Source organism: Manis javanica, chromosome X (assembly GCF_040802235.1).
Source record: "Manis javanica isolate MJ-LG chromosome X, MJ_LKY, whole genome shotgun sequence".
Taxonomy (NCBI): Eukaryota; Metazoa; Chordata; class Mammalia; order Pholidota; family Manidae; genus Manis; species Manis javanica.
In genome coordinates, this window is record NC_133174.1 from 32,858,167 (window position 1) to 32,870,014 (window position 11,848).

The window sequence follows — 11,848 nt, forward strand, 5'->3', positions numbered from 1 at the left end:
TGGCTTTGGCTGTTCCAGTGACAGGCAGCCTGTATTCATTATCTATTGCTTGGTAACGAATTGCTTCAAAACTCAGCAGCTTCAAATGGCAAACATTTATTATCGCACACAGTTTCTGAGGGTCAGAATCTGGGAGCAGCCTGGCTGGGTGGCTCTGGCTCAGGCTACAGTGAATCTATTATCTAGGGCTATAGTATCTCAAGAATTAGCTGGCGCAGGAGGATCTGCTTCCAAGTTCCCTCATATGGCTTTTGGCAGAAGGCCTCACTTTCTTGTTACATGGGCCTCTTCATAGGGTTGCTCATGACATAGCTTCCCCCAGAGTCAGTGATCCATAAGAGAGAGAGAACCCGAGACAGAAGCGGCAGTCTTTTTATAACCAGACATGCAATCATTTCTGCCATATTCTATTGGTCACACAAACAAACTCTTGAACAGTGTGGGGAGAGACTGTGCTAAAGTGTGAATCCCAGGAGGCAGGATCATTAAGGTCTTAGAGGCTGCCTACCACAAAACCCAAGAGAATAGTGACTTAAACAAGAGAAAAATGTATTTCTCTCACTCACAGATAAAGTCTAGGGAAGCAGTCCAAAGTTGGTATAATGTTCCATCTTCATGAGGGATCCAGTCCTCTCCCATCTTGTTTCTTTGCCACCTCATAGTGCAAGATGGCTGCTCAAGCTCTAGCCATCACATCTATATTCCAGTCAGCAGGAAGTTAAAAGGTCCCATTCCCTTTAGGAACAATTCCTGGATCCCGCACATGACATGTCTATTTACATTCTCTTGGCCAAAAATTAATCAGGTCTCATCTAGCCTGCAAAGGAGGTGGAAAATGTTGTCTTTATTTCACATGGCTTGTGCCCAGAAAGAATTCAGGGGCTGTATGACTGGGAAAAAAGAAAAAAAGATGTTGGGGGTCAATGAGCAATCTTCATCTATGATAACCCAATGAAGGCTATAAACCCTTCCACAGAAAAAAAGAAATCATGTACATGCAAAATTGTATGAACAACTTTAGAGGGCTTGCAGGCACCCATGAAGTGAGTTCACAGGTGCCACATGAAGAATCTCTGCAGCTCTTGGCCAGGACCTCACCCTATTCCCATGTGTGAACACTATTGACTCAGAGCCTCTGGGCAAACACCAATAGGAGGGACTGCCCTGAGACAGCCACAGCACATTTCCTCAGCAGTGCATGAGCAGAAGTATCCTACCTTGCAGGATTTCCCACCCCAGGAGGAGCTGTGTTAGTGTCCAGCAGGGTGTGGACCTCCCTCTCCCTGTGTGACTTAAGGTGAAGTCTGGGCTGATAAAGAGGGAGCTGAAACCAGTTGGTGTCATGGGTTACACTGAGGGACACCCCATTGGTGTTCTCAAGAATGAGTAGTGTTTATTGGAATTCTGAATCAGCTTTTCTCTGTGGATGTTGCAAATGTCCAGTTATGACCACACAGGCATGGAGCCATTGTCAACACTATTCAAATTAATCATACTTTTCCTGGAACTGAAAATGGTCTAGGTTAAAACCACAATAAGATACCACTTCATATCCACCAGGGTGGCTAAAATTAAAATGACTGACAACACCAAGTGCTGACAAGGATGAGACACAGCTGGAGCTACTGAACATTGCAGATAGGTATGTGAAATGGTCCAGCCCCTTTGGAAAACACTTTAGCAATTTCTTGTAAAATTGTACATGCAGTCACCATAAGGCTCAACTATCTTGCCCCTGAGTACATATGCAAGACAGATGAAAGCATTTGTCTGCAAAAAGATTTGCACATAAATGTTCATAGCACCATTATTCACAGCAGCCCAAAACTGGAAACCACACAAATGTCTATCAATGGGTAATGAATATACAAATGGTGGTCCATCCATACAATGTAAAACTACTTAGCAATAAAAAGGAGCAAACTATTGATAGATACAGTAACTTGGGTGATCTCCAATGCATCATGCTACATGAAAAAAAGCCAGCATGAAAGAGGACACACTGTGTGATTCCATTGATGTGAAATTCAAGAACAGGCAAAATTAAACTATGCCAAAGTCAGAAACAGGAGGAAGCACAAGAGGACACACTGGGGATGCTGGGAATGAGCTCTACCTTGACAGGAGGATGGTTACACAAGGACAAGCTTTTGCTAAACACCTTGGACCTTAGCATTTAAGATCAGTATGTAAGTTAAGATCTCTGTATGTAAGTTACACCTGAACTTAAAAAAGACCCGGCAAAATCCAAGAGCCAGCACCCCCACAGACCAAACCCAAGCTAGCTGCCTGCCCTCCACGCAGGTCAGCTCAGTGCTAGGCCAGCTGTACCAGCGCAAACTGAGAGCTATTGAGGTCTGCCCAGGAAAGGGGTCAGACCATGGGCCGTTCTAACCCAGCCACAGCAGGTCAGTGTGCAAATAATACTGATGATAACAGAGCCTCCTGAGATCCCACCTGCCTGAGTCCTGCTGAATGTGATCTCTCTGTTGGAGCATTTAGCTCCCCAAAATGCACAGGGAGCTCAGGCTAGGACCCTAGCATGTCTTCTGCATTCCCTTCAGTCTCAAAAAGACCACCAGCATGACTAGGACAGAACAAGTACAGATGCCACCAAATGTCTGCTTCCAGGGGGCCTCCTGGTCAGCTCCCATCTTACAGAAGAGAAGACTGAGACCCAGAGGGGCAGGACCTCGCCAAGCATGAGTCACCTAGGAGCTGAGTGGCAGAGCCCAGAATAGCACCTCATCCCTGGACTCCCACTCCAGTGTTCACATACCCACCAACAATTCCTCTCTTGCTCAGTATTTTCCCATCAACATTTCCAAAGCTGCTGAAATGAGCAAAAAAGCTTGCTTTCCTTCATTTTCTCTCAACAGTTAATGAAAAAAAAATTCATTTCATGGTGGGAGTAGGTTTCCCCTCAGGTGGATTATAGTCCATTTGGGCCAGAATATTATAAAAATACAGAAGTCTGAAAGTTAAGGGGGCTTTTCCTCCACCCATGAATCGAAAGCTACTGGTGCTCCCATACCTCCTGACTGGCATGGTTAAGGCAGGTTTCCAACTGGCCTGCCTCCCCTCCCCGCAACTGTGGAATGAGAAAGTCACAGAGCCAGCATCCAGAGAGCCTCAGAAACCCTCTACCCTTCCTGAAAGGCAGGTACCTCTTGAAGCTCCCAGCTCATACTAGAAGGGACCAAAATGCCGAATGGAAAGGGCCTGTTCCCCAGTCTTAAGTAACAAAATGGCATTTGCATGTCCACGTATCTTGGAACTCTCCCCCTGCGCCCCCCACCCCCACCACCTTTTGTAGCTGCACCGCTCTCCCTTCTATACATGTGCCATCTAGAAGCCTCACCCTGCTCCCACTCCCTGTCCCTCATGAATCTTTAGACTTGACACTACTGGTACCAGAGCAGCTGCAATTCATTGAGCACCTACTATGCACCAGATGCTGTAGCAGTTAGCTAGGGTTCCCAGATTGCAAACAACAGAAACAAACTCTGACTAACTTGGGCAAAAGGGAATTCACTGGAAGATGACTGGAGATTGACATAACAGATTGGAAGTCTGGAGAAAAAAGCTTATCATTGGCAGGGGCCAAGGCAGACCCAGAGGTAAACAACATCTACCCTTTTGCTCAAGATTCAAATGCCAGGCAAGAGTATAAAGTGTCAGGGCCACTTTGCACAATAGTCTGGCAGCTTCTCACCAGGTTAAACATATAACTACCTACAACCCAACAACTCCACTCCTGGGTATTTACCCAAGAAGAAAACAGCATATGTCCAGAAAAACATATGCACAGGAAATGTTCATAGAAACTTTATTCATAATAGTTCCCAAGTGGAGTCAACTCCAATATATCCCTCAACTGGTGAATGGATAAATTGTGGTATACCCATATAAGGGAATACTACTGAGCAATATAAAGGAATATACTAGCACACTCACAAAAAAGTAAATGAATCTCACACATGGTATGCCAAACAAAGGAAGCTGAACACAATGATCCATGCATATAAAATCTAAGAAGAGAAAAAAGTAACCCATGGCGACAGAAATCAGAACAGGGGCTGCCTCTGGTGGCCAATATGATTGACTGGAAAGGGAACCAAGAAACTTTTGGGGGTATGGAAATGTTCTATATCTTCACTAAAGGGATAGTTTGTTCCACACATGCATATATTTGCCCAAACTCATCAAACTGTACACCTTCTGTGCATTTCAATGTATGCAAATGAGAATTTAATTAAAAAATTAAATTAAAAAGAATTGTAGGCAGGGCTGGTGCCAGGAGCTGGAGATACAATAGTGAGCAGGGCAGACAGAGCCCTGTCCAGAGGGAGCTTCTGTCTGGCCCCAGAGCTAATAAGTGACAGAGCTGGGGGCAAACAGAGATTGCCCTGCCTCCCAAGTCTCTTCCAGCCTTCCTCGGCATTGTCCTGGACAGCACACCCCAGAGCATGATGGGAGCTTCAGGGACGTGTCGGGCAGCTGCCCCAGAGGCCCCAGACCCTTCCTCCAAAGGGTCCCAGGAAGCCCAGCACAGTCCAGCCCCTCAGTGAAGAAACACAGCCTCAGAGGCTGTCCTTCCTCCCTGCACAGGGTGGCTAGGCCTTCCTCTCATCTCCTGAAGACTCCTGGCCCCCAGGACCTCACATGGAAGGAAAATTTCCATTGTTTATTTCTGAACAGAGGAAATATAAATACTCAGGACCAGAAACCAGAATATCATTTGGAAAATACCCAACTATTTTAAAAGGATTTTTCATACCCATTCTGGCCAGTTAAGAGGTGGGCAGGGAGAGATCTTAATCAGAGTCAGGGAGACCCTAGGAGAATGGAGAAATGGAAAAGGCAAGGTGCTCACTTCGAGCGGCTGGGGTTTGCAGGTCACTGTCTGCTGTCTCCTTTGACTGAAGTTCTCAGAGCATCACCAGGCAGCAGTCAGTTACTTAATGACTGCTCAGACTTTTGTCATTCTGGCCCTTAAGCCCCTAGAGACAAGAGTGGCCAGGATAGCACATCACAGTAGAAATTGTCACCCACGTAAGACCCAGGTCCCCCATTTCTGGCCGAATAGCAGCCCACCAGGGAATGTTGCCAAGACCATCAATGTAATTCCTCTCATCCTGCAGCATTTTGCAGTTTACATCATTCAACTAGCTCTACCTTTGTTAGGCCAGATTGCTGTCCCGGTATTACACACTGGCTCCTTAAGACACTTTCATCTTTGCTCTGAAAGCCAGATGGGAAGTTGCAGAGGCTGGGCAAGAACCAAGATCTCCTGAGTCCTGCATTTGAAGCTCTTCTCTCCAGCATTTGTTTGTAATGACGGGAAATTCCCCAGGCCTAAGAACTTTCTAGGATGGTGAGGCTGATCGAGGGCCTGGCCTGTGCGGCAGGCAGCCAGCCTCTAAGATGTCCCCTGGTGATCCCCACCTCCTGGTATTCACACCCTCTGAGTATGGGCTGGACTGAAGGACTGGCTTCTCACACACAGAACAGAGCAGGAGTGATAGGCTGTCACTTCAGAGATTAGGTTATGAAAAGACTGTGACTTCCATCTTCGGCTCTCTCTGGCTCACTCACTCTCTCTCTCTCTCAGGTCACCAACTGGCATGTCATGAGGATGCTCTGGCAGCTTAGGGAAAGACCCACGTGGTGAGGAACCAAAGCCTGACAGCTACCACGTGAGTGAGCTTGGAAAAGGATCTTCTGAGGCCTCCTGCCAACGGCCACACACGTGAGCCATTTTGGAAACAGATCATCCAGCCTCAGTTAAACCTTGAGGTGACTGCAGCCCTGGCTGACATCTTGACTGCATTTATGAGTGACCTTTAGAACCACCCAGTTAAGCAGCTCCGCAGTCCTGGGGTAATGAGTGATCGTTGTTTTAAGTTACTAATTTGGGGGATAATTTGTTATACAGCAACAGATAAATAATACAGCTCATAACTAAAATCCTAATACTACAACACTAATAACTAATACTCCCCAGCCCCCAAGACCACTCAGGCCAGAGCATGGGACCCTGTCTTTCCCAGCCTGATATGTATACACAGACGCACACATGCATGCGGGCATGCACCTCCTCCACGGAGATCTTTGCATTCTTTGACTTGGTTTCCTTTTCTTGTATTTCTCTTTTTCTTTTTCCCAAAAAAGCATGTCAAAGTTGGTCCTCCTACACGGAGAACATTTGAAACTGCAATTGAGTCATCCCGGGAGAAAGCAAACCTCAAGGTTCCGTGAGCTGTACCAGTTACCTTGGCTGCCTGAAATATGTCCCCTGCGTCTTTTGCGTGACTGCCTTTGTTTCAAGCACACCCTAAATTGCCACCATGCTAAATGCTGAATGTGACCAGAAATGACACAGGATGAATAATGTGGCATATAATTATCACCACATTTCAGATGAGGGCAATATGCATTTTTCTCGGAGCCAAAGGCATGCAATTTTATTTTGTAACACAAAACGCTCCATTTAGCGGTCAGTTTTGAGCAGCCCTTCATTCTGAAGCAATTTCACGTGAATAAAAGCATTTGTAGTCATGTTCTGTGTAATGTGCATTATCCCAGCCCCGACTCCTAGTGTATACCTCTCCCCATGATTCCAGCTCTTCCCGGTGAACCAGCCCCCAATCTGAATATGAGAAGGTGACCATGAACATGTTTTTGACTTATTCTGGGTCTCTAGAGCTTTGCCTCCTTCTCTGCCCAGTGGGGATGAGCTGGCTTCTCTACAAACTGCTCCCAGACTCTACCATGGAGACTAGGCCTGTAACACCCAAAATCTGACCTCACAGACCTTCACTGACTTCTGTTCCTGGATGACATCTTAAATGTCTCTTCCCTGAAAAGCAAGGATCTAGGTGCAGATAGTTTCTTTGGGAGGTGTATTCATCTGCTTGGGCTCCCATAACAAAACACCACAGGCCGGGAGGGTTAAGCAGCAGAGATTTATGCCTCACAGCTCTGGAGGCTGCTCCTCCAAGATCAAGGTGCCAGCAGAGTGGGGTTCCCCTGAGGCCTTGCTCCACGGCTTGCACGTGGCCACCTCCTTGCTTGCTCTTCACATGGCCACCCCTCTGGGCACGCACCCCTGGAGGCCTCTCTGGGTCCATATTTCGTCTTGTAAGGACACCAGTCTGACTGGATTAAGGCCCACCATAACAGCCTCATTTTAACTTACTCACCTCTTCCCTGTCTCCAAATGCTGTCACATTCTGAGGTCCTGGGAGTTAAGGTTTCAACAGTCCATAACAGGAGGTGACCCAAGAAGCATGGTGAGGGGCAGGGAAGTGAGACTGAGAAGGGAGATGCCAATAGAGGACGTTCTGGTGAACATGGTTTTATTGTGGGCAACTGGGGCACAGGCCCTCAGGGGACCTCTGGGAGAGTGCAGAGAACCCACCACAGAATTGCCCCACGAGGGCAAGGAAGCTGGGGTATTGATGCACCAATGGATCCCATGTCAGCTAAGAGTTTGTTCCTGGAGACACTCCCTCCTTAGCCTTCCTAGGTCGCATGCCCTCCCATGAGTGGAGAACGCCATTAGGCAGAGCTACGGTAGGCCTTGGGGTATACACAGGAATGATCTGCAGAGGAGATTCCCCAGAAATTCCGAATAACAGGTAACCACCTTGGAAAGAGAAGAGAACATCCACAGGACTTTCATTTCCAGGTTGGCAATGATTCTCACTATAAAGTCACAAGCATAAAATGACACCAGCTCAGAAGTGTGCCATCTACTTCAAGTTCCTCGCCATACAGACAGGCTGCTGTGGCCTAGCAAGGTTACCTGACAAACCTGAAGCTGAGAAAGTGGGGAAGAGAAAAGAGAAGGAGGCCCCTAGTCTCCGGAGGCCCAGTCAGGCACTCTCCCCATGCCGACAAGCTGCTTCCTCGCGTTACTTTCTTTCTTGCTGAGTGAGAGCAGGCTCGGAGTCAATAGTCCCTTTGCTGGTTAATAAATTCTCATTGCCAGAAAATGCAAATGCACAACACAGAAAATCTAAGACAGGTCAGCGGTCATTCCCTTACCAACACACTTTGTTTTTTGCCTCTGAAGCAACCAGATAGAGACCACAGGAGCCCGCATGAAACAGAGGCCACTCTCCAGTCACAGAAGGCCATATGCAGAGCCACACCCAGGCCCCAAATCTGAGCAGAGGAGACTTTGTGAGCTGTAAGATCTTGCCAAAGGGCACCAAATTCTTCTAGGGCCCCACAAAGGTCCCCCAGCCTACAGAGTAGCAGACTTGCCCTAGGGAGTCTTTCCCACCAGTAACAATAAAACCAGACACGTTTATAGATTTCCTGATTTATGTAGCTCATTTATTCCTCATATAACAACCATGTGAGGTCAATATCACTGGCCCCATTTTATAGATGTGCAAAATGAGGACCCTGGCCCAGTGAAGGTCATCTAGAACTAGACCTTCAGATAATTAAGCACTTCATCTTGAAATTGGAATGCCCACTGAACGAGGCAAATTTCCTCAAAGGCAGCCTGCACGGGCTGAGGAGAATGTGAGGCTCTGTCACTTTCAGCTCTAAGGGCACCAAGGGCTGCTGGCACCAACAGTGCAGTTAAAGCTCATGCATCATCTTCTAGGGCCCAGGAGGTTTCTAGAACATTCCAAGAGCAACAGCCCAGCAGTAAGTCATGTAGAATTGCTGCTAGTTATGCACTACAGCAGAGCAAGGAGAAAGCCACAAATGCTTACTTGCAGCTTGAGGAAAAGGAAGACGGTGGATGGTCACTGTACAGTCCACATCGGGAGCATCTGATGTCAGCTAAAGAGGGAGAAATCAGATTCCAGGACTGATGACCATGGAGTTTTGGGAGTCCATACACTCCCAGACCTAGGAATGGTGAGCAAGGCTTCCACCAGGCGCCAACCAACATCCTCGGTCTTCAGGCATGGCCTGTGAGACTGAAGTCAATGGAACATTTACCTAACTGCCACTCCATCCATCCCTCCATCATTCATCTTTCATCCAACAAATATTTAATAAGGGCCTATTTTGCACCCAGCATTGTTCTAGGCACTAAGGATTCTGCAGTGAACCAAACAAATGAAATCTCTGCTGTAACAGAGGCTTACATTCTGACAGGGGAGGAATAGACACTAATCAAGATCAATAAGAAAGACATACCATCTCTTAGGTGGTGAGCGCCAGGGATGAAAACCAAGTGGGGGGAGAAGGCAAATAGAGAAAGCTGGGGAGAGGGAGTTCAACTCTCACTAGGGTGCTGAGAGACGGTGTCACTAATCAGGAAATGTGAAGGAAGGGAGGGAGGCAGCCAGCCCTGCAGATAACTGGGGGGAAAGCATTCCAGGCAGAGAGAACAGCAACTGCAAAGGGCCTGAGGCCAGGTGTGCCCAGGGAGTGGAGGGGATTGTAAGGAGGCCAGCTGACTGGAGTGCAGTGAGGGGAAAGTGACAGGTGATTAGGTCAGAGAGGTGATGGAGACCATCCTGTGGATAGTTGTAGGCCATGGGGAGAGCTTGAGGCCACCTTAAGCATGGTGCAAAGCCAAAGGAGGATTCTGAGCAAGAAGTGCCAGAATCTGACTTAAGTTTTAACAAGATCACCTGGCTGCTGTGCTGAGAGTAGAATGAAGAGTCACTGAAAGGGGAAAGGGAAAGGCCAGAGCCAGGTATGGGTGAGAGAAAGAGGAGGCTGCACATGGGGGAGGGGGATGCAGAAGTGCTGTGATTCTAGATCTATTCTGAAGATCTACAGAATTTCATGAAGGATTAGACATGGGTGTGAAAGAGAGGACTCAAAGATGACACTAAAGCTTCTGGACTGCACAATAGAAGGAAGGCTGTGGCTGGAGGAGGCTGCAGGAAGGGCAGGTGTAGGGGCCGGGCTAGGACATGCTAAGTCTCTGAAGTCTGCTAGACATCTGAGTGAAGAGGCTAAGGGGGCAGTAATACGTATGAGTCAGGGGAACAGGGGAGAAGCCCAGGCTGGAATTATACATTTAGGAGTCTTCAGCATATAGGGGCATTTAGAGCCAGGAGACAGACAAGCACACAAAATGAGGAGAGGTGGGGAGAGGTGGGGAGAAGCCATCCAAGGGCCTGAGAAAGGCCTGCTGCAAAAGGTCACTGCAGCAGGTGACCACAGGCTTCAAGAAAGTCATAATTTGAGACCTCTCAGCCTCACTCAAGGAACCATGGACCCCAAGAGTGGACAGACCTCAAGGTCTGGAAGACAAAGCCTAAAGGGGAAGATGACAGGTCAGAGAGTCACCTCTGCTCGTGGTCAAGTGCTCCCTTTAGTGCTTCTAGGAAACAAGGTGAGCCCTTACTCTTGGCACAGAACACCTCATGCCTGGGGGCAAGGAATCTGTCAGGGTGCAGAAAGCAGGGTGGTGAAGGCTTGGCAGGGCCCCTGGCAAAAAGGGTCCCTTTCTGGTTTTGCAATTGGCTGGCTTCAGGCAAGACATGAGTGCTAAGACAGGCTATTCAAGGCTGATCCAGAGCAGTAATTGCCAGTTACATATGTCTCTGATCAACTGAAAAGCAATCAGATGAATTAATTCATGGCTTAACAATGTATAGACAGACTCAGAAGGTGACGCCAGAGTTGCCTCCTGACACTAGAATAGGGGTCACCCAGGAGGGGCTGGAGAGAATTATTCTAGACAGAGGGAAAGCCAAGTCCTGGGGGCAGTAGCACAGAGCCCGCTGGGTGCCCAGTAGCTTGTGAACACGACACAGATTTTCAGGTGGATGGCAAGGAGAACTGAAGCTGGGAAGGTAGATCCAAGAGGTGATTAAACCACCAAAAGAAATTTGGCCTTCATCTCCAGGCACTGAAAACCCCACAAAAGGTTTCCAGGAGAGAATAACAGAATCCAATGTGCATTTTAAAGAGATCATTCAGGCAGTTCTGCAGAGAACAGATTTGAAAAGGATTGGGCAGGCAGCCCAGCGGCCTGGGACAGAGGGAGGGGAGGGGGTATGATCCTCTGACTGAGTGAGTGGCCCCCACCCCAGCCTGGGGAACCCAATCAGTCAGGAATCTCTGCCTCCCCCACATAGCCACAGTCAAACTGGGAGCCCCGGGAGAGACATCACAACGGGGGCCCTAGAGAGAAGCCGCGACAACCCACTGCAGGGAAGCCTAATCTGTCAGCCCTCCTGGCAGCAGCTGCCAGGAGGCTCCTTGGGAATGCTGGTGACAAGGCCGAAAGGTGAGGCGGGAAGCACCTGGATTCTCAATTGTGCTCTGGCCAGTCCAAGGGACGATCAAGGGGGTCATTGGGGAGAGGGTTAGTTCGTGACAGGAGTGGGTCCCTGGAGAAGGAGAGGGCACCTTGGTTCCAGATGGAAGTGAAAGAGTAAAGAGAACCTCCTGGTTCTGTGTGCTGGGAAGATGGATGATACGTTCCAAGATCAACATACTGGAGCCTCTGAATAAGAGAAGGCAGCCAGGTAAACTGAGGTTTAGCTGCCCTCATGAACTCAGCGCTGAGAATTTCCATCTAAACCCTGGCCCTCAGTAGAACCAGCTCTTTCACCCAGCACACTCCCTTCTCCGGGCCCCTCACTAGTATTCTTTGTTCCCCACTAGGATTCCTCATCCTGATTCTACAAAGGCCCCCATGCCTCTGTTAGCTGTGGTCTACACCGCAGGCTTGGGAGATTAAAGACCTTTCCCCAAATCCCCCAGCAAATCAGAGCGACGCAGGGGTAGCCACAATTACCAAGAAGGGAGCACAGAGCAAATCCCATCCAGGCACCAGGGAACACTCTCTCCTGTCTCACAAGTCCCAGGAAAGCCACGGGCCAGCCAGTCTGAGACTTCATTAAAACCG